Source organism: Nymphalis io, chromosome 19 (genome assembly GCF_905147045.1).
Source record: "Nymphalis io chromosome 19, ilAglIoxx1.1, whole genome shotgun sequence".
NCBI classification, from domain to species: domain Eukaryota; kingdom Metazoa; phylum Arthropoda; class Insecta; order Lepidoptera; family Nymphalidae; genus Nymphalis; species Nymphalis io.
In genome coordinates, this window is record NC_065906.1 from 3197136 (window position 1) to 3224389 (window position 27254).

General features: G+C 33.2%; 1 protein-coding gene across 3 annotated transcripts in view; it reads right to left on the reverse strand.

The window, feature by feature from the left end:
* LOC126775755 (myosin-I heavy chain) overlaps window positions 1-27254 on the reverse strand; it is an 87023-nt gene that overhangs the window by 37331 nt on the left and 22438 nt on the right. For 2 of the 3 annotated variants that reach the window (XM_050497835.1, XM_050497836.1), the window contains exon 2: window positions 12100-12160. The gene's annotated coding sequence lies outside the window, so the exon portion shown is untranslated. Of the gene's footprint in view, window positions 1-12099; window positions 12161-12646; window positions 12665-27254 lie in introns of those variants that run through there. The other variant, XM_050497837.1, reaches the window with a different exon arrangement.

The following is a 27254-nucleotide window of genomic DNA, read 5'->3' on the forward strand; positions in this document are numbered from 1 at the left end:
ATATTTGTATTGCCTTCGATTATTATTTGAGTGAATATTGACTTAATGTTTTTATATTGATTTAATTGTTTTTTGAGTTATTTATTACATTTGTTATTATTTGAATATTGATTTATCTTGCAGAATAAACGCTAATGTGTTTACAACGAAAATTATCTCCAAGCCACATAGGTTTGTGCGCAATCACAGGTGCACTGCCTATTCCACGACAACAACCCGACAAGACGTAATAAATATTATTGGCATGGCCGAGGATATCATCTCATAAGCAACCGTACCAACTAGTCACTTATCAATGAGGTAATTATTTATTAATTATATATAAGTAATATTAAAACATACAATATTATATACATAAACTGTACACATTAAAAAAAAATGTGGGTGTTAAGTTGTACATCCTAATATTCTAGCACAAATAACAGTAAACAAGTCCGATAGTCTCTATTGCTAGAGCATTAAAGTTTAAAATTGTGTCATTGTTTGGATGAATGTAATGAATGAAGTAACAATTACGTTGGCGTTCGCAGATTGAATAAAGCGTTTAACCCTTGACTTACACTCTTGCTAGCCGTATGTTGTCAAGTGATATTTCTGACATGTTTAGTACATATATTAAAAAACACGAAGATCTTTTTGTAATATTCTAATTAATAATGTCCTCCAGACCGATTTCGGCCACGGCGGAAATCACAAGAGAGATTAGCCAATTACGCAGCAGATATTATGGTGCACAAATGTGTGCGTGTTTACTTTGACTACCAATAAGTAATGCTTCAATATTAAATAAATATCAATGCACACATACAAAACAAACTCTCACATAAGCTCAAAGATATAATAAATAAAATGTCAATTTATACTTAAAAACGTTATCTAGCGGATGATTAGTTAAACAATGCTGCGTCTTCTTTCCAATGTCCAATCAATAATGACAGTAAAAGCGAAATCTGTGTTTCACTACACAGCCGTAACTTTAAAAGTAACGTCGCTAATTCAAAATTAGAATAAAGTAAAATCTATTATTCTTCGAGTCTACGTGACCACAAGAGTAAGCAAAATGTTCAGCATGGTTACATAATGACAGGGCAGACGCAAATCAAGTCTGGGCGTCTAGCCCTGGACAAGAAAAGGAACGCATGGCATGAATGGGCCGCGATTGTGGCACAAAGGCCTCTGTAGTCTCAGGCGAGATATTACTTGAGTGAGTCTGGCCAGAGGATGTGAAGCTGTCAAAATGTCGTGATAGATTAATTTGATTTTTTTAATGTAAATTACTTGATTTATATAAAATTGAAGTTTGTTGGTTTGTTCGCGCTAATCTTAGGATCGATTTGAGTAAATATTTTGCGTTTAATAAAACATTTAACGCAAGTGAAACCACGCAGAGTAATTCATATATTACTGTATATACATATATTTATATTTACTGGTGGTAGAGCTTTGTGCAAGCTCGTCTGGGTAGGTACCACCCACTCATCAGATATTCTACCGCAAAACAGCAGTACTTGGTATTGTCGTGTTCCGGTTTGAAGGGTGAGTGAGAGCCAGTGTAATTACAGGCACAAGGGACATAACATCTTAGTTCCCAAGGTTGGTGGCGCATTGGTGATGTAAGCGATGGTTAACATTTCTTACAATGCCAATGTCTAAGGGCGTTTGGTGACCACTTACCATCAGGTGGCCCATATGCTCGTCCGCCTTCCTATTCTATAAAAAAATATATATATATATATTGCAGCTTATTAATTTTATTTACAGTACAGTACAGTAACAGCCTGTTAATGTCCCACTGCTGGGCTAAGGCCTCCTCTCCCTTTTGAGGAGAAGGTTTGGAGCTTATTCCACCACGCTGCTCCAATGCGGATTGGTAGAATACACATGTGGCAGAATTTCAATGAAATTAGACACATGCAGGTTTCCTCACGATGTTTTCCTTCCACGAGATGAATTATAAACACAAATTAAGCACATGAAAATTCAGTGGTGCTTGCCCGGGTTTGAACCCACGATCATCGGTTAAGATTCGCGCGTTCTTACCACTAGGCCATCTCGGCTTCTCGGATTTGCTAATAGCTCGGCTATATTATGTACTACAAACAATTCTTCATTAATATATATTTATTTACAATACAATCATATTTCGTTAATTATTTATAAGTATTTTAATTTTACGTCCAACTTTCCAATAACAACTTCGCCGACATTTAAAACGCCATTTTTTCACAAATCTACAATGAATACCATAGATTATACAAGATCTTGTGACCAATGATATCATATGAATTCGATCCTCCTGTTATTGGATTAGGCTTTGGAGATAATCTTTATCTTTATTATTATTTTATTTACTATTGAAATATTTTTTAAAGTATTTTAACATAATAATTTATATTAATCATATTATATTTGCTTAACGATTATAGTAAAACATATTAAGGAAATAGACGAGAAATGTATATGTATATATGTAGAATACATCAAATCTAAAAAGCAACTTCGTGCTCTAATAAGGCAATTCCACATTTACGAAGATTGAAGATAACGAAGTACTACAGAAGTATGTATTTAAATAGTGTGAAAAACAAGGAATACATTAATTGGGGTTGTTGGGGTCAGAGCATTGTGCAAACTGCATGAAAAAAATATTTAGCAGATTTTACGAACGATCGTCGTCCGATGCCAACCCTCCTCGTTAATGATTTTGCTGCTGGATTGATTCCTCGGTACCAAAAGTGTGATTAAGGTTACAACGGTTACAGGCTCAATAAATATATGATCTCAACTAAATCCTCTTACTCACGACACACATTTACTTGAGGTAGGGCTTTGTGTAAGCTCGTCTGGGTAGGTTCCACTCATCAGATATTCTACCGCAAAACAGTAGTACTTGGTATTGTTGTGTTCCGGTTTGAAGGGTGAGTGAGAAAGTGAAATTACAGGCAAAAGGGACATAACATCTTAGTTCCCAAAGTTGGTGGCGCATTCGCGATGTAAGCGATAGTTAATTTCTTGCAATGCTAATGTCTATGGGCGTTGGTGACCACTTACCATCAGGTGGCCTATATGCTCGTCCGCCAATAAAAAAATACATGATTTGAAATGGGCTGGCTTAAATCTATTGGAGCAGCATAATTATGAAAATTCAAGACCAAATTAAACAGTTTCAACTAAAGCTATAAAAGTTAGTGTTAAAATTGCAAGTCTCGTTTAGTGACAAAGTTATTTCGAAGTCGTAAAAGAGGGTGGCGAGCGACTTTGGTACTTCATTGCGGAGATAAAGACAATACAGTCTGAAGGCGGTATTTTGTTGAGAACACATCACAATGACACTCTGCATTACAGGGTACGTAGGAATTTTTATAGCACGTAGCACTATTGTATTTAGAAACATATTGTTTTTAACACACGTAACATACGGTGTTTACTTTTTTGTTTTACTCATACCTACTATATACGTATATTTTTTAAATATTATAACCCTGTGTGACCTTTTTTTCATAAAAGTTATATTTTTTAAAACTTTTTTGGGATATATTTTACTATTTGTTACTTGTAAGTTTTCCTTGTTAAACAAAACAAAATAGTTTTTTTTGTATTGAATATTCTAAATGAAAGAAACTATTTCGGCTTGAAATGACTGCATGAATAAAATACATTAAATGATTCTTTTTTAAGCAGTAGTCAGTAATCAATAAAAAATACTATTTATTGATATAAATAAACGGCACGGATGTTAAGAGTAAAGAGTATATAATACATAGAAACATTTATGTATAATTAAAATAAAACTAATTCCTACCACTTATAAAATAATATTTTTTTAATGTATCTATATAAAATATAATAGTAACCAACATGTACTCTATACATAGCTTGTTTCTGATTGAATGGCGACTTCAGAATGACACTTAACACGAGCTTACAAGGCGCTGTTCAAGCTCATTATGCAAACTTGCATTATCGCTTACATGAAAATATCGCATCAATGATGTATTTGCAAAGTAGCATTTTATTTTATCAAAGCGCGATTTTTATAGTTTTATCGACGGAACTTTGTTGAACTATTTAGTATATTTGAAGATTATTTGTAAAATACGATTACAGGTTCAGAATTAAATTGCGATTAAATGGTGAAATATTTGGATTATAATACAAATCGAAATAGCAGCCTTTCTTAATTTTGTTTTGTAAATATTGTTTCTGTTTAATATATTTACATTATAAATTAAAAATATATAAACGTAATATATTTTATTTAAAGAAATGGAACGGAATTAAAAGGATAGCGACGCACGCATAACCTACATTAGAAATTTAAAAACGCTTTTAATATAGTTTCCGAGGTTCCGTTCCGAAGTTAAATGGGTCACAGCTGAACTGCAGCCGGCGACCTACTTATCTGTTGACCTCTGACCTATCGCTGCTATAGGAGAAAATTATATTACCTACATTGTTGACATATTTTGTATTGTATATATATTTATTTAAGTTGTCAACGTACATAATTCTTATGTAAATAAATGTTTTATTAGACGACAAAAAAATAAGTTCGAGTTCGATATCATCAGCTGTTTTTTTTTTTTTTTTATAGAATAGGAAGGCGGACGAGCATATGGGCCACCTGATGCTAAGTGGTCACCAACGCTCTTAGACATTGGCATTGTAAGAAATGTCAACCATCGCTTACATATCCAATGCGCCACCAACCTTGGGAACTAAGATTTTATGTCCCTTGTGCCTGTAATTAATGTTGTCAATGATGGTAATATTAACAGTTCATCAGTCATTATAAATGATGGAATATATCGTAATAGCTCGTTAATGGCCCATTGCCGGGGATTCGATACATTGAAGCAGGTTTGGAAGATTTTTGAGAACGCCGCGGGCTGCTGTATGGGACATAGGGCAGTTTCATGCCACACATATTATTTAGGACACGATGTTTTTATTTATGTCTTCGCAGCATAGGAATTAGAGATACAAATTAAGCACATGAAAGCTCAGTTTTATTTAGTTATATTAGAACCCGCGATATTCTAACCATTGAGCCATTTGGGCTATGAAGTCGAAATGTGTTAATAACAATAATAACAAAAGCATATTATGTTCTATGAGCATATACAATAACACGTATACATCTAATCATAAAAAAAAAAATAAAAAAAAAATAAAAGAACTAAAAGCACGTATGTACGTTTGTAGAAATATAATAGTTAAAAAATAGCTACTACAGGATACGATTCGAAAATCACTCAAAACAATTATGACATAGACAAATATAATTTCAGTGACGAATAATTTATATATTGTAGAATGAATTACTTCGTTAAGGATTCTCTTATTTTTTTTCCCCCAACGAAGGTTTCATCTTGTAAACGGGTAAATTTGTTATGCAATGATTTATTAGCATTTTTAAAACGAAAGAAATACAAAGAGGTAAAGATCGTTTTGAAAACCCTTGTCCTTAATAAGCCCTGTTAAATTTGATGAATATAATCTGAAAATTTAAGTACGGCTAAAATATTACTCAAGAGGAAAATTCCATTGTATGTAATTAGCATCATGAATATTAAAGCTCTTGTCCTCTCATTTTAAATATTCTTTGTTCGCGCTTATTATTTACCAACACTTTCAATATGAGGCTTTTGCTTAACGGTGGGATGTCAGTTATACTTCTACAAATTAGTAAATGCTGTGAAAATCATACCTTTTACATACAGCTTATTCCAGCCTTATTATTAAGGGGAGTAAGGACAAATAAACAACTTTGACATTGGAGTGATGTGATATCTATTCTATGATTTTCATTATGGATTCGCGAAAAATGGCGCCTTTTTTTTAAATGTATAGGCTAGCGGTTGACTGTTATCACACCTGATGGAAAGTGAGATAAAGTCTAAGATGGAGCGCGCTTTACTAGAAGATGCCTATTCACTCTAGACTTGAAGGTACCCATATTGTAGGTGGTGGAAAACGAAGGTCGGGAGGGTATTCCAAACCTTGGCGGTGCGTATCAGAAACGAGGAAGCAAATCGTTTCGTACGTGTCTTAAATACGTCAACTACGTACGGGTGCAGATCTTTTCGATGCCTCGCGGTTCTAAAGTCTTGACTATCAGCGAAGTTGTTAAGTGGTGGGTGGTCTTGTTAGTTAAGTGGAATATTGTTGTATTATAAATAAAGATATATTAATCAAGAACCGTGTGTAATGCATAATATAGCAGAGCTATTAGCAAATCGCATAGGTAAATGGAATATGGAATAAGGTTTGTTTATATTTACTTCTTCAATTGGAATAGGCTATACCATGATATGACCATGTTTTTGTGTTAAGATTTTTCGTCGATATATATACGTACGTTTTTTATAAAAACTTTACAAGTTACTATAGTTTCTTGGTAAACAATATAATATGCTATAATTAAAAAAACCTTGGTGGATAGTATTATGCAGTTACTAAGGCTTTTGACACGGTGGGAAAATGAGAACATAAATGATAAAAAAGCATGGATTTCCTATTAGTTAATATCCATACAGGACATACTTTAAATTTATATATAGTTCATTTGAGAAAAAGAGTTAGTAATAAATTTTTGTTGTCGGTTTAACTCGATATAATCTAAATTCCGAGTCAGTGGTAGCTTTACATTTATTATAATAATGTAATATGACAATTGACGAAAAAAGAACCTACTTGAATAAAGTGCATTTGATTTGATTGATTGCTGATAAATAAGATGCGTAGCATTTTCAGATATTGAAAATAATCAAATTTATATACAGATTTCTTCTCATAGTTCGTTACATAAAAATGTATGATATACAGCCTTGAGCAGCCTTGCAGAGTAAGTGATACATTTTATCAACAAACTCGCCTTCATATGTATTCACGTGTTCTATCTACTGAGCTATATCGACACATTGGTGTCACATTTGAAATGAGCCTACCAGATGGTGATACGACTTTCTTGAACGATTTATAAAATAATGCAATTTTAAAACTGTTATATTATGTGTAAGCGTTACCACAAATAAATACGTTATGAGATCGTGACGTGGCACGTTACGACGTAACGCGTGAACGTGCTTTTTATAAAATGTTATTAATATATCAATTATTCTTCTACATCGAGCTGTCACAAGAGTGAACAAAACAGTATAAAATGTACAGTTTTACTTGTTTTATAGCTGTAATAAAAAGCGAAAGGAACTAAGCTTTAAGGAACTACTGAGTTACTTAAGGGTAGAACCAACAGCAGAATCTTCATTTCGAAACTACTAGCTTTACATTAATACATACATACTTTAAAATGATAATTAAAATACTTTTATGAGTCTACTTGAATAAACATTTTAATTTTGAGCTATCTAGCTTCAATTGTGGTCTACCATATCGTGTTAAGTCTCTCTATTTTGTCGGAAGCTTGATATACATTTCCAAACAAAAGAAAACTTACTTAGATATAATGTGTTATTGTTATAATATTTCATGATTTGTGTGTTAGTAGGTAGCCGGTAAACAGTAGGTGTTTTTGATACTCGATACCAGCTCTAACGCGTATCGCATGATCGCCGGCATCCGCTTAAAGGCGTTAATGCCCGCACAGCGATAAATATTATACCTATGGGAATTGACTTGCCTGTGAAATATGTATAATTTTATCGCAATATCATTAGAATAAAATATATTTATGATGTATAATAATAATGCGAATGGAATGTCATTTATATATATATTTTTTTGCAGTTGACATTTACTGAATAGATCACGAGAATCAAACCAGCAAAGTTGTTTTGGCACAAAATCGCTTGGTGGAATAATCTTCTTCTGAATGGGGTCGGAATCCTGTACCCTGCAGTAGGACTTCCAAGGTACAGTTTCGTCACCTAGTGTATATGTATATGTACTAGGTAGTCACCAGAACCGTATTTGCATACATGATATATGTAGTAACAAATATGACGTAGTTTTTAAGTTTTTATTGTAAATGTTTAATATTTATACAACTATTTTCTTATAAATAAATTAGTACATTTATAAGAAAAAAGTTGTTTAAAACACAATAAAAAAGCAATTAATTAGCAGGACAAGCAGAACATTGATAAGGACAACAAAGGTTTAAATACATATTCTTGATAATAGCTCCTTTGTGGATAAAACTGTGAAGCTGTGCCGTGACGTCATAATCAGGACATCCGCACCGAGGCTGCAATATGCAAAGGCTCTGAGTGTGCTTGTCGCGGCGTACATTACAGCTTGATGAGTAAAAAGGATTCAACAGTCAGCGTTGAAAGTAATACTTTTTAAGCCCTCATCTTGTCATCTTAAATGGTTTAATAAAATAGTTTAGTCAGAATGAATTTCTTTGTTAAATAATTTGTTTCATACATTTTAGATAAATCCCTTCCTGTTTCGATCGCATTTTTTGCAGTCATTTATTGTCGCAATTAACGCGCGAAAAATTATCGCGAATTATTATTATTATTTACTTTAACTAGTTTCTGCCCGCAGCTTCAATTCCATGTTGAGTGAGGTTGAGCGCTAAGGAAGGATTATCGAACATATGTCCCTTAAGGTGACAAAGGGGATGAATGTTTATATTATAAAATAAATTTTTATTAATAAGAATCTTAAGGATACTAATTGAATCGCTGAGTACAATCATGCTCAAGAGATTTAATTAATATAGAGAGTTGGCTCTAGCTTTGTCAGCGCGGGAATTAGGTCGGGAACGTCCAGTGACTACGGTAACTTGACGGTCAGGAATAATATCATGTAAATAAGAGATCGAGTCGAAGTGGTGCAGTGGATAATACATGAATTTTAATGCGGATAAGGATTCAAATTCGGGAAAAGATCACTTGTGTTTAGTGGAAACGAATACACTTATTATTAGAAAACTTGTATTTTTTTTTTGTTTGACGAGCCGGTTGGCGTGGTTGGTAGATACTTGCCTTTCACGCCGAAGGTTGTGAGTTCGATTTCCACCTAGGACAGACATTTGTGTGCATGAACATGTCTGTTTGTCCTGAGTCTGGGTGTAATTATCTATATAAGTGTGTATTTACAAAAAGAAAAGTAGTATATGTAGTATATCAGTTGTCTGGTTTCCATAGCACAAGCTTTGTACAAGCTTAATTTGGGATCAGATGGCCGTGTGTGAAAAATGTCCCAGGATATCATTCATTATATCATTTTGATGTATCGAAATCTGAAATAATTTATATGAGTATTAAAGATAATCCACATTGTAAACATAACATAGCTTAATGAAATATGTTGTGAATTATTTTATTTAACAGGAAAGGAAACATTTGACAAGTAAGTTGGCGTTATATATTATAACATAACTAATGCTATAATGTATACTTTATGTTCATTATAAGAGCAAGCTTTAATTAAAGATGTCAAAAACTGTTCTACGTCTGTACTAAATATTAAATTTTTGGACTTTATAGTTTTATTAGTGGTCGCTGAATATTATCAGGTAAAAGGGCGATCATGCTTAAAATTAGCATCTGCTTTCAATTACGAAGAGCCTAATTTACCATAATTAAGGACATTAAAAGTTTATATTCAGGTCCACATAAAAATACTATTTATGATACAAATAAAGTTTTCAAAAATTCAAAAGCGTTTTTACGTTTATTAGTTTGTTCTTGACATCTTGAAAATATAATAATACATTTTTAATTATTACCCTTTTTCACATACAAATTCCAATTCGAAATGTTTATATTAAACGACGACACTAAAAGTGGTATTATCTTTTTTATATTTGCCGGGACGGTAAGTGACTACTCCATCTGGTGGTAAGTGATAGTAGAGTCCAAACGTGACGACGGCCAGTACAGTCGGTAAGAATGTTCTGCCTTGCCGGCCTGCAAGATGTCTGTTCACGCCTCGTTTGAAGAAAAAAAATATTTATTTTATATCAACTATAAAAGGTATATAAAAGAAACGTCATTAGGTTATTAATATTTACAACGTACAAGTGAATACTATTTCTTATCGATGATACTTTCCGCACGCTGCTTCGCCCGCGTATTAGGTCGGGTCGGTATAAAAAGGAGTAGAAGTAGTCCTTTGGGTCAAGCTAGCATACCAATTTTCATCAAAATCGATTCAGCGGATTAGCCGAGAAAACAAGAGACAGACAGAGTTACTTTCGCATTTATAATATTATATATTAAATAAATGATTGTCTAATAATAATTTAACAAAGTGCTACCATTTTTGTAAATAAAAAGCAATCAGAAACTCTATGACGACGACATGAACACGAGAACGGATGTGTGTAGGTAAAAATTAAACAGTCCACCGCACCGGAGGCATCGTGCAAGGATTAGAAATTCAAACTACGGCACTCGCAAGAAACAAACTGGGACACACTCGAGATGCAATGTTACCGGTGCTTTATACCCCGCACAGCAATTTCAGGGTTACTGAACTCGTATAAAGACGACTTTTAAGAGCGCTTTCAGAGATTACAATGACTTAACTTGTTCAGCGTTTCCGATTAACAGTTTTATAGTGCAGTGCTGCAATCGCTTTCTGTTGTATAATATGGTTTTTTTCGTTACTTTAGTGATTTCATGGTATAGTTAATATATAATTCTATATTTAAAAGGGTTTGTTTTTACAATACGTTTTTACAAAGTGAACTCATCAGGATCTTTAACATAATAATATATTTGACTATTAATAATATTAACAATTTTACACTTAACTACTTATTTTTGACTGCCTCGTTGGTGTAGTGGCTTCGTTGGTGCAGATTCTGATGATTTAGGTACAAATTCGAGTTGCCAAGTCAAGTTATATGAGAATGCAACTGTATGTGCGCACTTGTCACACTTGCCCTCTTTATTATATTATTCGCAGTTGCTAATATTTGAAATGTGGTCACAAGAATATTATTTAAGTCTTTAAGTTTTTATAGACTTATAATCAAATTATGCAACAAAGTATTTCAAGTTTCCAAATCATATTGATAAAATCATACCATTAGAATTATTTTTAAAAAATCTAAATATATTATTAATATAAATTTCATATAATTAACGAACTACATCAAAGACTTTGACATACATATTTCTGTCAATCAAATAATTCTCAATATTCTTTAAGCATATCGCTCTTGCAATCAAAAGCCGTCATCAATCCAGCGGATACGGTTCCGTGCAATGCGGCGCTCCGTGCCAAGTTGTGGCCATACTGCCTTATGAGGCGCGGAACACACGTACATATCCGTTGTCTGCCAGCGGAATGACAATCACTATTGTCTATTGTGAGATTCCTTAGTAGAAACAGGTGCTTACACTAAGATGTTACTTTTGGGAAAGAAATTAATATGTTTTTAAATTATTAAATAAATAACGTCTTAGCCGGTTATCGGTAGAATATCAACTAAATACGAACTGGAACTAAATACGAAATTAAATACTGGTTATATTTATCAATGAACAAATTTGAAGCTCATGTTAAATATATATTAATAAATAACGCAGATTATTCAGTAGGCACAACATTATATACGCTAAAAAAACATAGAATTAGTATTCGCTGATTTTCAGACATAATAATTTAATTTAATTGTATATGATTATAACATTAATATGATTAATGAAAAGAGTAACCATTTAGTTTTTTTCGGCGGAATCTGCATTCCGGTGGTACATAAACGCAAAGTGTTAGAAATTACTTGAATAAAGTATATATATACACACACAACCGATGATCGTGGGTTCAAACCCGGGCAAGCACCACTGAATTTTCATGTTCTTTATTTGTGTTTATAATTCATCTCGTGCTCGACGGTGAAGGAAAAACATCGTGAGGAAACCTGCATGTGTCTGACTTCATTGAAATTATGCCACATTTGTATTCTACCAACCCGCATTGGAGCAGCGTGGTGGAATAAGCTCCAAACCTTCTCCTCAAAAAGGAGAGGAGGCCATAGCTCAGCAGTGAGACATAAACATTACTGTTGGCTTGGCTGTTACTGTATAGAATTTTTTTGTTCCTTTTTTAACCATATTTTGTTAATGAATTATTTAATGCTGCTTAAACGTCACGAAATCAACTTTTTTTTACCTGAGTTGTGGTGTCGCTTCAAAATTAATCCTGTTTACGGTCGCTTCATTTTCCGTGAAATCTGAAAACAAAAAATAACAAAGTTAATAAATATTCAAACATTGAAGTATCCACGTTACATAGCTTGTTTATTCCACATAATCATAGATTTTATTAAGAACAATATAATTTAACTACCCTTAATGTTATATGCTTAATAAAATCTATATATGTATTTTTTTTTTCGATATTAAATCCATTAGGACTAAAGAAAAATATTTCCCCTTTTCAGGCCCTAAGGACAATATGAATATACGTTTTACAATAAAATACACTTATAACTCTTGATTAGATTTCAACTATACTGTACGTCTGGTGAAGACGGTTTCGAATCGATATCATCATTTGCCGCACACACAAACATACATATACGTATATTCTTCTATAAAATTCAAAAAATCTAACTTAAGTGCCTGACAATTTTTTATTATTCTGATTTGATTTTAATATGAAATTGTTTCATGGTAAAGCTGTCTTAAGCCACGAATAATAATATCATATAACTAACTGTTTCTGTCAGGGCCGGATTAAAAGGAGCCCATCTTGACAATTCTAACCATTCAGACTCCATAAAAAGGCAGACAATTTTTATATTTATTCATATCAAAAAATACATCCACTCGATCAAACTGAAAATATAAATTCACAAAGTACTTTTTTAATTTGCAAAATTCCCTCCTATCATTTGAATACATCATTGAAAAACTGTTACAAATATTAACAATAAAATATTTCAACTCGATTGCCTTTTACGTAACCTTCTTGCAGAGTACCATCAAACCATTCACTTTAGCCCTGATTTCCGTAATTAGACGACACATTACATCTAAATGACGATGACTTGGAAATATCAATTTTGAACCAACATCGAACTATACAGCCGATGCACTAGAAAGTAATTTCCTCTCGTGCCGGTTGTATATTGCATAGAAACCAGCAACGTGGATGACATAGCACGTGAGAAGTTCCGGTTGAAATTGTATATGACGATCTAAATCTATCACATATCTTATTTAATCTACAGTCGATTCCCGCTTATCCGTACTAAATGGGACCGGATATCACCTAGATTATTTAATGTTTTTTTTTTTAATTTTCCATACTAAAAATGAATTCCCGAACGCAACTCATGTACTAATGTAGTAGTGACTGCCTCGTTGGTCTAGTGGCTTGATATAAGGCCGCAGATCCGGTGGTCCTGGGTTCAATTCCCAGGTCGGGCCAATAAAAAGTTATTGGGTTTTTCTGTCAGAAAATTCTCAGTAGCAGCCCGGAGTCTGGAAGTTGGAAGTGTGTACACTCCCGTGCCTCGGAAAGCACGTAAAGCCGTTGGTCCTGCGCCTGAACTTTTTCCGGTCGTGTCGGATTGCCGTCCCATCGGATTATGAGAGTTAGGGAATAGAGAGTGCACCTGAGTTTGCGCACACACTTGTGCACTATAATATCTCCTGCGTAGTTGGCTAATCTCTCTTGGGATTGGCCGCCGTGGCCGAAATCGGTCTGGAGGACATTATTATTATTATTATTACTAATGTAGTAAATTATTGGATATACGCGTATACTAGCAATATAAATAGTAATGGTCTGTGTTTTCTACTCTTGGGTTACGAAATCCTCTACATTTGAGCAGTGTGGATCTTATTCCATTACTCAAATACGAATCGGTGGGCACACATGTAAAAAATTACACATTGCGGTTTACCGATAAATAAACACAAATTGTGTTAAGCATATTAAGTAGATAATAATAATAATAATTCAGCAGCTTTTGTTCCTGAATATGAACTCGCAACCTCTGGACAAGCACATGTTATAATCACTAGGTTATTTCTGATATAGAGAATTTTTATGTAAAACGAACAATAAACATTGCAGAGCAATAAGTAAACTGTCATCATAAAGAGGGTATTTCAACTAATTTGAATGCACGCGAGCGAATCGCTGCGAACTCATTATAAATACGTTACACAGTTATTAAGCAAAAATATTATAATATAGTCAGCGACAGTTCCTTTTGGGTGACCGAACCATCCACCGGAAAACTAGTACCGTACGTTTACTGATATCATACCTTATTTTCGTTTCGTGTGTATGAACGTTGACATTGGAGTATAATATTTAAAAATTATTGCGTTTAAATTTAAGGAAAACATATATTCATTAGCATATTTATTGTTTTTTTTTTTATAGAAAAAACTAAAGTTCGTCAATAGTTACCGAACAAAGAAAAATTCTGTCGGTAAACAGATAGCGATCTTGTTTTGTGACAGTTATTTATAGTGATTTGGATGAGCACGTTCAAGAGTTCAAATTAACTATGAAAAATCCAGAACCACGAAAACCTTGGTGGTACGGCTTTTTGTGCAAGCCCGTCTGGGCAGGTTTATGTGTGGCTATTTATCCGATTTAGACAAAAGAAAATACTTTCATTTCTCTCAGTATGTTTTGTATATCAAAAGAACAATTACACTTAACTGGTCAGCGCCGGTGATGGAAGTCGTAATCTGCAGTTTTCAAACTAAGACCAAAAAGGCGGTCGACATAGTAGCCACAAAGTCAACCATTACTCATTATAAAATAAATTTATTTTTTTATTTTCATTGTATATTCTTTTCTTTTAGCATAGGTAGGCAGACGAGCATATAGGCCACCTGATAGTAAGTGGGCACCAAACGCTCATAGACATTAGTATTGTAAGAAATGTTAACCATCGCTTATATCGCCATTGCTCCACCAACCTTGGTAACTAAAATGTTGTGCCCCTTGTGCCTGTAATTACACTGGCTCACTCACCCTTCCAACCGCAACACAACAATACCAAGTACTGCTTTTTGCGGTAGAATATCTGATGAGTGGGTGGTACCAACAGACGAGCTTGCACAAAGCCCAAAAAGTACTATCAGATAATACGTTCATTACAATGCAAAGTTTAAAAACGTGAAATACAGGAACTTGAAAGTCTGTAAGTTACAATAACTTATTACATCACCAATACAACTCGATGTTTAAATGCTGAAAACTTCAATGAAAATAAAAATTTCGTCAAATATATTCCCCCGATACGTTTGAACAGAAAATTAAATTTGTCATTCAGAAAATGGGGCAGGAAAAAATAAACAATAAATTGCGACGTTCAACGAACTAACTTATTAAATTATGCTGTTCAAAAAATTACATTTTTTTACATTTTTTTTTATTTATTAGATCACCAACAAATTACATACAAATACATGAAAGCACACAAAATTGTTGTTGACAAAATAAAGAAAGAAGTGGTACCTCAATTATAGGAGATAACGACATGAACAATATTCATGAAATTTATTGCAATTGTTCATTTTTTTATGAATATTTTCGTTTTATTATATGTATTATTATTAGCTATAGATATTACAAATATGTCATTATAATATTATCTCAGTAAAATGATTGCAATATTTCGTATAAACAATAACATAATTATATTTAATTATCTATGTAAGTATGTATTTACAAAAGAAAAGTAGTATATGTAGTATATCAGTTGTCTGGTTTCCATAATACTAGCTCTGCTTAGTTTGGGATCAGATGTGTGTGAATAATGTCCCAGGATATTATATTATTATTATTATTTAGTGAGAATCTAACTTGATTTTTAAAGGTTTTAATTGAAACATAATTATGAATATCATCGGCCTTAATATAAATACTTGTAATCGTTGTTTAGCGGTTGATGAGTTTAAGCAATATTGTTAAATGAATATGACAGAAAGAGCGAAATCAGTGTTTAACTATACAGCCGCTTTTAAGTAAGGCCGTAAGTTATTATGAAACCTTTGATATGGTGTCATCTTGTTAAATAATGACGTACATCAAAGTAGTAATTTAAGTAACAGTCATACAATTGAAGACGTTAAGCTTATTGACATGTTCTTGATCCAAGAGGCGTAGAGGATTCCTGAGAAATAACTGTAATGCGAACATCTTTGATTTCATATGGATTTTATAAATATGTATTAAACATTCCGACCACATACTGACTCATTAAGCTTTCATTAAGGAAGTAGTCATTAAAAAATGCTGCAATGAGCAATTTCCGTTGGTTTCTTCGTGGTGTGGCTGCATTACTGTTTTAACACTCAAAGGGTAAGAAGGTTTGGTTCAAGCTTGAAATAACTTTGCAATTTTGGCTGTACTATAATTTTCAATAAGCATTGTAATTTTAGCAGCTTATTGAACACTTAAATTAATTACGCGTCACCTTGGTGTGGATCCTTGCCAAACACAAGGAAGTGTGTCCTTTTTCTTTTTCTTCACTCCGATATAACAACGTTATAATTCGACACTACCAGAGAGCGTTGTAAGTTACTGAGACACGAATACTGCAAATTTATAATATTGTCCACTTTCTAACCTAAACTTAACTAACCTTATTAGGTTGGCCTTAATTTTGAATCCCTAGCCTAGTAAATGTAAAGTTATAATAATAACTTATATTATTTAAGAGCTTAAGCTTAAGAGAGTCTTAAAAGCTAGCCTCTAGACAAACGCAAAACTTTAGTTTGGTGTCTATCAGAAAAGATCCGATTAAAATCTCAGTCGAATTTTCTAGAAAGATTTACAAACACATTTAATGAATTTGGAGAGCAACAAACCCATGTCACGAATCTGGCTAATTCCAATTCAAGAGATGAAAATGAAACGAGTTCAGGCATTGCACCTTTGTCTTTATTGAAAATCGAAGTCTACGTATTGGGCTCCTTGCCAGACTCTCACAGAATAAGGAGCATACATTTAAAATATATTCGAAAGTTTATTTATTCAAACGTAATAAGGCTCTATTGGTATTACAATAAGCAATATTCATTAAATATTTTACCAATGCGCCTTGAAAATTGAAACCCTGGAATATAAAAGACTGCTTAACGGAATACCTGGAGTTTCCAAGATAATACCAAAAAATGCATTGGACTTTCCAACTGTGAAGTAAATCACATTAATATTTTAGATCAAAAGATAAAAAATAAAGCGATATATTATGACTGTGATTTCTCTTGTGCGAATATTATATTACAGTTACATAAGAATATACAAGCGTTTGCATTCGAGATTATATATTTTTTGCTGTAGTTCGGTTTTACGGTCACCGTGTTCGTCTGCTGCGCTAATTTTTAATTTAATTGCAAGCACAATTTTAACGAACATTACGTTTCTTTGACTGCCACTCGTAAAATATGCGTAAAAGCGAATGGTAATAATCGTTTTAATTAAATCTTTATTTAACATTACGTAATTGGACTGCTACTTAAAATGTTTTTTTTTTAAGTAGCCGTCGCTAAAATGAAATCCGAAATGTAGCTTTATTAAAGTAAACTTACAAGTATTTTGAATCGTCATTAATTATTAAATATAAACCTGTCTCCGGTTTAAAATGTAGATTCGTAGAATTATCAAGTAAAGTATTAGGTATGTTAGTGTATTTCTTTAACATACCCTATATCCTAACGCCACACCTCTTTACAATTATTTAGTTATTTATTATTACTGGTGGTAGAGCTTTGTGCAAGCTCGTCTGGGTAGATACCACTCACTCATCAGATATTCTACCGCAAAACAGCAGTACTTGGTATTGTTGATTTCCGGTTTGAAGGGTGAGTGAGCCAGTGTAATTACAGGCACAAGGGACATAACATCTTAGTTCCCAAGGTTGTTGGCACATTGGTGATGTAAGCGATGGTTAACATTTCTAACAATACCAATGTCATGGCGTTGATGACCACTTAACATCAGGTGGCCCATATGCTCGTCCGCCTTTCTATTTTATAAAAAAAAAGATAAAATTCATATACATCAAGTTACAATCTACATTTTAATCGAATAAGTTTTGCATATTGTGTTGTCCGTTTCCGTATGTGTAAGTATGTATGTATATTAGAAAATAAAACCAGTGACAAAGAGCCGAGTGTGCTGTGTGCACTGTTTATTTGCTTTTAACACCGACAGCTGTTAGTTATTTTTGATGTTGCCTATAGTACGTAGACACTTCAATTGAACTAACTAAAGGTGCTGGGTTTATAGAAATACGATTCATAAAACTTATCGTTTGTTTTCGAGTATTATATGCGTTTAAAAATAATAAACGTCACAAACTTATATACGAAGATTATAAATTGCAGTTTTCAAAATAATTACATTAATGTGATTTTATGTACTTAAGATTATTATCACATTATATAATGTGTTGCGATTGAAAAGTGATTATATAACAATAATAATAATAAGTAATGACGTCATGGGAAACGATGATTTTAATTGATAAGGCATGTATAAGGAACTATGGTTCGGTTCGGATTTAACGCTACCGTATACTGATAAACTAGATTTTTACTACGACTGATCAGCGTAATAAAATCGCCATAACTTAACGCGCGTTTAAGGAGTCAGTCTGAAAGTCTTTACGATTATTGGGTACATTTGCATAAGTGGCGTGGTGTGTGACGACACGCGAAGACACGCAAGTATTCGCCTTCCTATTTAGATAGAATTACTATTTATTGGTCACACCTAACTGGTCCAACTAATGTACCCTGATATGGTCTTCGGAAGTTATAACGAATTAAGTTATCGACGTACTGATTAAAGGAAGTGTAATATATAATAACTTTAGCCTTAAAAAATACACGACTTTATTTATGAAATATGATAAGTTCCCAAATTGATATAAAAAGTGTTATTGGGAGTTTGGAAATTATTTGAGATTAAAGGATGCTAATGCAATACTGTAATAATATATAGATCTGTTCATGTTTCCTGTTAGGGAAAGAATAGCCATCGACGCCTCCATCTGTGGGTATTTTAAATATATACTTGTTATGTGCGTTCATCGACGATAGATAGATAGATACAAAAGCGAAGTAAGGTTTTTGTATGTAGTTTGAAATAGCGCTAAACGTTTGTGCTACTCAGAAACTCTTAGAACCTTTTTCAATAAGTCTTACTATTATTTAGTCGCCGAAAACAAATCGACTATTGATTTTCAAAATTATGTTTTATTACAATTCATTTAAATGTCATAATTAGTTAATTAAATTCAGTATAAATTAGGTCCACTTATACTTTGACAAAATACAATTCATTTATTGAAAACACAAATAACTTATGAACGAGCGACGATAGAAATAGCTTCGACTCGATTGGAATGCATTTCTCTAAGCCTGCTGATTTTAAAACTATTGTAATTACGCCAAAAAAACATAAGCTAGACTAAAAGTTACAACGATGAAACTAGTTAAAAGATACCGGGTTAGACAAACAACCCGACATAATTAAAATAAGTAATACGCGTGCTGTGGGTATTTCTGTTGTACACGCGATGGGATTTCATACTGGTGATGCATGTTGAATGGTTTTACAATGTTTTAAATGTATAAGAGAAAAATCGAATGATTTAGAATTTTGAAAACAAATTATTAAGCTGATATTGTTCTAGCCCAAAGTAATCAATCAATCGAATAATATTTTTTGTATGTCCCATTTAAAAACCTATTTTACTTGGTATTAGGGATTTGTGTAAGCCTTTTTGTATAGGTTATCCCACTATTATATATCCTACCGCCAAACAGTAATACTTTGTATTGGTGTGTTTTTTGGTGGCACATTGTAGTTACAGGCACAAGGATAATTGTTATTATTCAGTTCCCAAGCATGGTGGCGCATTGGGGATGTAAGGAATTGTTAATATTTCTTATAGTGCTAATGCCTATCGACGGTAAAGACATACCATAATTTTGCAAGTCTGCTTGAATGGAAATGAATTATTTAAAAATACACTTAACCAATAGAAGTTGTACAAACGCCTAATCGCTAAGAAACCGATTTCTTAAATTTATATTAACAGTACAGTAACAGCCTGTTAATATCCCACTGCTGGGCTAAGGCCTCCTCTCCCTTTTGAGGAGAAGGTTTGGAGCTTATTCCACCACGCTGCTCCAATGCGGGTTGGTAGAATACACATGTGGCAGAATTTCAATGAAATTAGACACATGCAGGTTTCCTCAGGATGTTTTCCTTCACCGTTAAGCACGAGATGAATTATAAACACAAATTAAGTACATGAAAATTCAGTGATGCTTGCCCGGGTTTGAATCCACGATCATCGGTTAAGATTCACGCGTTCTTACCACTGGGCCATCTCGGCTTTATATTACGTTTAAGTATTACGTCTGTGTTCAAGTTTGTACGATAACACCTAGTCTAAATAATCCTATCGTAACTAATTGATTTTAACTAATGAGTTTTCGTTACTGGAATTGTAATATATGACGTCACTAGACATAATATGGCGGTCGTTTGGTAGTTATGAGTATTTATTTAGTTTTCTACGCCATAGTCTGGTTTACTATTACGTTATCTGTGTTCGTTTAGCTCAATTAGATGCTTAAAAAAGGATTTTCAGCAACTAGTTATAGCTTAATTGTTTGTCTCGTTATCGTTAAAAATTATAAGAATTGATTTAGTAATCGATAAAGTACGTAAACAGTTTTTAATGTTGAACTAATGATTTCTTTAAAAACATTCAATTATTATTGATTGATTTTAACACAAAGATTTACGCGTTGTTTAAATTGCACTGGCTCAACAGCCCTTCGAACCGGAACACAGCATTACAGAGTATTGATGTTTGGCGTTGGAATAATTGTTTTGCACCCACTAAGAAGGATTCGCACAAAGCGTCCTACCACGGGGTAAACATTTAATTAGCATCCTAGTTAACATAAATATGCATTAATGATGTATTCTAGATAGTTGTCATTATTTTTGTATCGTTTTATTCAATGTGACCTATATAGTCTAATAGTTACATACACTTTTACTCTTCAATCCATGTGGGATATATGAACAAAACAAGGGTCGAGATGAAAGTTTGACAAGTTGAAAATCATGAGCAGCTTTTGTATTGAGCTAATTAAAAACTTCTTTTAATAATAGCTACGACTATTTCGACCAACACGCACAGACACACACATCACACTCACACACACATCACACACACACATACACACACAACTAAGTGTTATTTGTGAATTGTAGCTTGAAATATCAAACCTTAGACTTATTCGATTGACGTATAATTCTTAAATTGATTTAACCAAAGAGTTACTTTAAAAGAAAGCCTTATATGCATAAAATATTTTTTTTAACATTATAAAAAACTATCATCAAGTGCCAAGTAATTTGTATTTTAGCTTCACTGAGCCCCAAATTTTTGTCCACAAAGATTCAAATAGTTTGTACATAGCGGTTCTCGATAATGGTTTGAATAACAATGGCGCATAGGATATGAGCTGCACATGAATCGCTTCGGAATTATACTTATTAAATTATTTTATATTGCACATACTTCCGCTTTATATTATTACTATATAAATACAATTAACTTAGATATTTTAATAAATTTATTTATTCAGTGATAGATTATTTTATTATATAGAGCTAAAGAGTATGTTTGTTTGTTCGTGCTAATCAAAGGAACCACAAGTCTGATTAAAAGAAACTCCGTTAGCGAATCTATTGAGAAAAGTTTTAGACTATTATATCGTTAAAGTATTATATAATCATACTACCACTTAAAACAGCTACAAGAAATATAACGAAAAACGTTTGCCTGTTTATTACAAAGCAATAATACGATTACATATTATATACATAAATTAATTATTTACCGTACCGTAACAGCCTGTGAATGTCCCACTGCTCGGCTAAAGGCCTCCTCTGCTCTTTTTGAGGAGAAGGTTTGGAGCTTATTCTACCACGCTGCTCCAATGCGGGTTGGTGGAATACACATGTGGCAGAATTTCGATGAAATTAGACACATGCAGGTTTCCTCACGATGTTTTCCTTCACCGTAAAGCACGAGATGAATTATAATCACAAATTAAGCACATGAAAATTCAGTGGTGCTTGCCCGGGTTTGAACCCACGATCATCGGTTAAGATTCACGCGTTCTTACCACTGGGCCATCTCGGGGCTTAATTATTTGATTAAATTATATTTGGTTATCCTACTAAAATACTGTTACGTTATATTTTTATAAAAGCTTGTTATATGTATTGTAAGTTGAACGTATACAGGTATGTCCTTGGATTTTAAAGGCGTTGCAGGTTTGTAGTATAAACGGGAACGCTTAAAATTTTTCCAACCGGAAAAGCGGACGGAGTACACATCGCTTAAGTTTTGCCTTTTGTTACGTATAGTAAAGTCGCTCGGAAAGGCATTATTTACATTTTTGTAAATAATATATGTATTAATTTTAAATGTCAACAATAAAACGATAAATCTCAAGATATTCATAATTTAATTTGTTTATTATACTAGAATAAATATATGTCTATATTCATTACACAGATTCTGTGTTTGAATGATTCATTGATTGGGTTTTTTTAATATTATAAGTGCGAAAGTAGCTCTATCTGTTACACTTTCACCGCTGAACTGATTTTGATGAAATTTAGTATGAATCAAGCTTGAACCCTAAGGAACGACATAAGCCTTTTTATACCTTACAACTGTCAAATTCCCTCTAATACGCGACGTAGACGAAAATTAGTTAACTATAAGGTTCATCGAGTGCCGAGATGGCCCAGTGGTAAGAACGCGTGAATCTTAACCGATGATCGTGGGTTCAAACCCGGGCAAGCACCACTGAATTTTCATGTGCTTAATTTGTGATTATAATTCATCTCGTGCTTTACGGTGAAGGAAAACATCGTGAGGAAACCTGCATGTGTCTAATTTCACTGAAATTCTGCCACATGTGAATTCTACCAACCCGCATTGGAGCAGCGTGGTGGAATAAGCTCCAAACCTTCTCCTCAAAAAGAGGAGAGGAGGCCTTTAGCCCAGCAGTGGGACATTCACAGGCTGTTACGGTACGGTACGGAAGGTTCATCGTTGTAACCAGCGTCATCCCCTCGGGGCGAAAACTAGTTAAATATAAGGTCCATTGTATTGCTCAGTTATAGCTATAATAATTATTATGTCTTAAGTGTTGTTAAATAAATAATAAGAATAAAGTAATTAAAACAGTAAGTAAATACCTGTAAGGCCTGCTCTCCTTTGGAGAAAAGGTTTAGAGCTAATTCAACCACACTGCTCCAATGCGAGTTGGTGGATACACACGGAGCTGAAATTCACATGACACAGGGGAGTGTTCTCAAGATGTCTGAATAGAATGAATTATAAAAACAAATTAACATGTGAAAACTCGGTGATGCTAAACCGATAACGATTTTGAACTAGCAATCTGTTATTAAGATTCACGTAATCTTACTACTAAGCCACTCTACTAATATAATTGTAACATTATACTTTGATTGGGTTGTTTCGGAGAGACAGTATTAATTATGAGTCATATTAATAATTCCATTGTACTATACACAGTAATAGCCTGTTAGTGTTCTACTGCCGAACTAAGGCCTCCTCTCCCTTTTGAGGTTCTCCTCATTTGATTTGGATTTGAGCTTATTCCATGCTGGTCCTATGCGGACTGGTAGAATACACAAGAACAGCGTCTGGCATAGTTTCAATGAAAATAGACACATGAAGGTTTCCTCAAGATGTTTTCCTTCACCGTCAAGCACGATATGATTTATAAACACAAATTAAGCACATGAAAATCAGTGGTGCTTGCTCGGGTTTTAACCCACGATCATCGGTTAACATTCACGCGTTCTAACCACTGGGTCATCTCGGCTACTATATACGAGTAGTTACAATTACAATAAAGTGTTAAGTTATTTGACCAAACCTCATTGGATTAAAAAAATAAAAACTATGCTTGTCAAGTTACGTTCTTGTTCTTATTGTGGAGTAACCACAAGACACGACCACCGAGGCCCGAGGGCCGAGGACGTCTAATTAAGATATTATTGAAGCAATAAATCAGTATTGAAGTTGTGGTCAGGATAGTTCACGTGGAAAGGATTGATTACTTGATATAATACATTACGTTGTCAATTACTAAAGTAGTAATTTAGATAATAATGTAAATGTTATTTATTTAAATTAATAATATTTTGACGGGCCGGTTGGCGTGGTTAGTAGATACTTGCCTTTCTCACCGAAGGTTGTGGGTTCGATTCCCATCCAGGACAGACATTTGTGTGCATGAACATGTCTGTTTGTCCTGAGTCTGGATGTAATTATCTATATAATTATGTATTTACAAAAGAAAAGTAGAATATGTAGTATATCAGTTGTTTGGTTTCCATAGCACAAGCTTTGTACAAGCTTAATTTGGGATCAGATGGCCGTGTGTGAAAAATGTCCCAGGATATTATTATTATTATTATAAAATATATATTTTTTAGATATTATGTATGTGTCCGGTACACTGTTTGTTGCAGTAGTTTATTATATTTTAGATTTTAATCGTGATAAGGTAACAAATAGACAGACACTTTCTTATACCTAACGTTGGCCTTATTTACGAATGTTGTTCAGCGGGTGATAAATTAAATAATTCTTTTTCTTTCAAATGTCAATTCAATGATGACAGAAAGTAAGAAATCTCTGTTTATAAAACAGCTGCTAAGAGACGTTTATAAGTACGGCCGTGAGATTTTCAACACTATCATCGTCAACTTAAAGTTAATGGCGCGCGATTTTTATAAATAAATGTTCGAAAATACAGTTACGATTGGGTTTGTTGTCAACTATATCGATCGAGTCGAATTAATTTTCTTTCTAATAAAGGAATGAAGTAATTTTAAATTATAAGTACGAGCTCAATTATAAAGACACATGCCGGATTTGAACCCGCGATATTCAGTTTACATATATAAACTAGCCGTTCTCTACTCTTTCAGCAAATATATATATATATATATATATATATATTATATTTGTATTTTATGTTCAATCATATTTATTTTCCTTGGTGTGCTAAAAAGGATATGTGGTAATGAGTTGGTGAATAAAGTTAAAAATTGCACCAAGTCCCCCTCTTAAAATTAACATACAAAACAAACGTCCTTAAAATTTTATTTTTTTCATATAGTTTAAAGCTGTGCTTTGATTATATGTCGGTCAATGCCTTTATGTAGAGCTAGTAATCGTTGAATTACCGCATATGTGTATCCGCTAATGTAATTAGATTTACTGGAATCGATGCGCAACAAACTATTAATTGAAATTACTACTCGATATATTTAATGCTGAATGTATATAAATATCAGCAACACGGCGAATAATATCACTAGTAACAGCCTGTGAATGTCCCACTGCTGGGCTATGGCCTCCTCTCTTTTTTGAGGAGAATTTGGAGCTTATTCAACCACGCTGCTCCAATGCGGATTGGTGGAATACACATGTGGCAGAATTTCAGTGAAATTAGACACATGCAGGTTTCCTCACGGTGTTTTCCTTCACCGTAAAGCACGAGATGAACTATAATCACAAATTAAGCAGATGAAAATTCAGTGGTGCTTGCCCGGGTTTGAACTCATAATCATCGGTTAAGATTCACGCGTTCTTACCACTGGACCATCTCGGCTTATATTAGAATGTTATTATATCATATGCAAGCACGTAGGTACAAATTTTTACTTTACTCCGAAGCATGTTAATTATATGGAGTATTTTCATAGCATTTGAGTTGATGACTAGTTTTTTTTAAATTGTATATAAATATAATCCACTCGCTATTTTACAGAATATCGTTTAATCTGTTATTGAATAAGCAACTCATTTGTATACGATCTCATGAACACAGAGCTCGCCGATTTTAAAACTAAACTAAATTGAAATAAGGAATGGTAATCTATTAAATTAACTTATATCTAAATTATTATTTAATTTATTTATTTTATATTGCACTGTTATAACGAATGAACTCTATTTTTTTACTGCACTCAAAACTGAACAACATATTGACGAATGAGGTGTTATATGCATCGCTGAAAAGGCTAGGCTATGCGCCTAGCAAGCAGCCTTTTCATTTTCCACTATGGTTTCCGAAATGTATAGATAACGTTGTCTATTACATCGTGGATATTTAACGTAAATTTTACTCATCGCAGCATTGATGTTATATATTAAGAGTAAATGTCTTATCAGACGATAACAAAAACATATATGAATATACATGAAGTTTTCAAAAAAGTACCTACTGTTAATACTCAATATTCTTAATTACTTTTAACAATAAGCAAATAAAAATACAGTTGTTCGTTTATTTTCCACGCCTTTTTGTCATCGACATATTTTTTTGTCGATCGATATTATGTAAGTCTCTTGTTTTGTATACATAGCCATCTTTTTGAATTAGGTTTTGAACGTATTCGTAAACAAATGAAAGCTAATTAAACACAAAGTATTGAGATTATATGGGTTAAGGGAGTTCTTAGTACCTTGAGACCCGCTCAAGGTGAAGGCCTGGTATGGCAGACAAGCCGTCGGGCGAGTCTGTAGGATACGCTAGCGATCCCGACGTGACGATGCCCGCTAGTTTTTAGTGTATAGTCTGACACTCGACTAGAAGTCCTATATCAAACCCCGCTTAGCTCGCTTAGTTAGAGACAAAAAAAAATATTATTTAATATTTTTAGATATTTATAAAATAGCATAATTTAATTAATCTTAAGTTAATAAATTATTAGTCACTTAAATTAAATTTGAATTATTAAAAATTTAAATTATAGTTATAAACATCAGTTTTTTTATCAATTGTCAAAAACTGATGCCTGTAGAAAATATAACGATATTTACCTAGTTCCTTATATTTTATATGTGTCAGATATTAGTCTTATTTTTCATCAATTGAATATAGGTCTGTATGTGTGCGCGTATGAAAATGTTTGTGGTATGAAATGATGTGGCCATTTCCGATATGTTACTTGTTAAGGATCGACTATTTGGAAACAGCTGGGCAGGCGCGTGTTCATTCAACTTATGACCCATTTAGTTCAACTTCACCTGTTAAACAATGGCTCTGGGGATTTTAAGCGTCTGTTATTTGTGGCGAGAGTTTTAGACAATTTGTAAACTAACGAGATTAATAATGTTTAAGGTTAATAATTAGTGTTTGCGAGTGAGTATATCATATTTATTTATATATATGTACATGAATATTGATATA